Here is a 2,500-nt window from a genome sequence, read left to right on the forward strand (position 1 = left end):
GCAAACAGGAGGAGGCTGAGCTCCCCTGCACAATACACCTCGAAACCCTCTCAGGTCCCGGCGGCGCGCAGCGCCGTCCTAAGTACTTGGTCGGGTTCGAGAGAGGCGCAATCGCCCGGAGTTAGGCGAGTAGACGCTTTAGGTGCGACCACCCGTGCTCCCAACTGAGCTTGCCGCTGCCGACAGAGGCCCGGGAGCGTGCTGTCGTGGCATTGCCGGCGGGAGACAACACGCGCCACCTACGGTGACCGGCAGCTCCAACGCCAGCGCCACAGAAGGGCAAAGGCCCCACGTGGGTGCCGAAGCGAACTCTCCCAGCACAGCGCACGTGCCAACACGTCTGCACAACTGCGATACAAACCACCAGCGAGAACCGCTGGGGCGACCGAGCAGCAGACGGCGTCGCGGCGCCGAGTGCCGGGCGGCGGCGCATCCTCAACGCACACAGTCCTCAATCGGACCAGCACACTGCAGATGTCCACCGCGCTTCGCACCGGGCCGGCGAGGACCCACTTTGGCTGCACGGCGCCGCGCGCAGGGTGCCCCGGCGCGCAGGTGCGCCGCCTGCCGCGTCCGTCGGCCGGCGCGCCTGCCACTGGGCGCCCCCACCAGCCGGCTGTAGCGCGTGCGCCCACGCACCGCGCGGCCAGCACGCCGGGCGGCCCCCCCTCACCGGCCGGGGACAGTCCCACCCACCCACAGCCGCGTATCGCTTCACACCCAGATTCACATTCACGTTCGTTGGTATGGTGGGGACCGCTTCGTAGCTGTACCGATCGTTGCCCTCACAGATGTACCTCCAGCAAGGACAACCGCACCACAACGGGTTACCAGTTGTTCATGTGCGTAACGTCACCAGTAAACGTACACGTCCATCCCCGTTTGCAAAGTCAACTATTATTGCATGCCTGCCTGTCAGGTGTCAAGACACACTACATCCGCTCACATCCACGCAACAAAATGTGCCCGACTAGAGGGCACGTGGAAGGTGCCCCCGTACGTATGCGATGTCCATTGCGCGACCAACTGTCAACCGGCCTCTGTAGCATGTCGCAGATGTGGAACGCGGGGCACCGTGCTATCACATTGTGTGAGAAGAGACTACTACGTCTGCATACACGCGCCACTACATGAACAGACGGCTCATGCTGATCGCCATCCACTGCGTCCATTACTCCCACACGTCTCTATGGCGTACCACACTGCAATGCAGCTGTTATGGGGAGATGACACGTAGCTGTGTACACAAAATTCTGAGCGGGTTGCGGTTGGACAACAATACATTAATGTAACGTGTCATATGCCAATTACAGAGCAGGGTAAGGCACAACGTGGGTTAGGTTAAGGCACAACGTGGGTTAGGTTAAGGCACAACGTGGGTTAGGTTAAGGCACAACGTGGGTTAGGTTAAGGCACAACGTGGGTTAGGTTAAGGCACAACGTGGGTTAGGTTAAGGCACAACGTGGGTTAGGTTAAGGCACAACGTGGGTTAGGTTAAGGCACAACGTGGGTTAGGTTAAGGCACAACGTGGGTTAGGTTAAGGCACAACGTGGGTTAGGTTAAGGCACAACGTGGGTTAGGTTAAGGCACAACGTGGGTTAGGTTAAGGCACAACGTGGGTTAGGTTAAGGCACAACGTGGGTTAGGTTAAGGCACAACGTGGGTTAGGTTAAGGCACAACGTGGGTTAGGTTAAGGCACACCGTGGGTTAGGTTAAGGCACACCGTGGGTTAGGTTAAGGCACAACTTGGGGGTAGATTGCGGTGCAAATTGCATTACATTGCGGTGCAAATTGCATTACATTGCGGTGCAAATTGCATTACATTGCGGTGCAAATTGCATTACATTGCGGTGCAAATTGCATTACATTGCGGTGCAAATTGCATTACATTGCGGTGCAAATTGCATTACATTGCGGTGCAAATTGCATTACATTGCGGTGCAAATTGCATTACATTGCGGTGCAAATTGCATTACATTGCGGTGCAAATTGCATTACATTGCGGTGCAAATTGCATTACATTGCGGTGCAAATTGCATTACATTGCGGTGCAAATTGCATTACATTGCGGTGCAAATTGCATTACATTGCGGTGCAAATTGCGTTACATTGCGGTGCAAATTGAGTTACATTGCGGTGCAAATTGAGTTACATTGCGGTGCAAATTGAGGTAGGTTAAGGTGCAACACAGGTTAGGTTAAGGTGCAACATAGGTTAGGGTGCAAGATGGGTTAGGTTAAGGTGCAAGATGGGTTAGGTTAAGGTGACATAGGTTAGGGTGCAAGATGGGTTAGGTTAAGGTGCAAGATGGGTTAGGTTAAGGTGCAAGATGGGTTAGGTTAAGGTGCAAGATGGGTTAGGTTAAGGTGCAAGATGGGTTAGGTTAAGGTGCAAGATGGGTTAGGTTAAGGTGCAAGATGGGTTAGGTTAAGGTGACATAGGTTAGGTTAAGGTGACATAGGTTAGGTTAAGGTGACATAGGTTAGGTTAAGGTGAC

This window comes from Schistocerca cancellata, chromosome 7, assembly GCF_023864275.1.
Source record: "Schistocerca cancellata isolate TAMUIC-IGC-003103 chromosome 7, iqSchCanc2.1, whole genome shotgun sequence".
NCBI classification, from domain to species: Eukaryota; Metazoa; Arthropoda; class Insecta; order Orthoptera; family Acrididae; genus Schistocerca; species Schistocerca cancellata.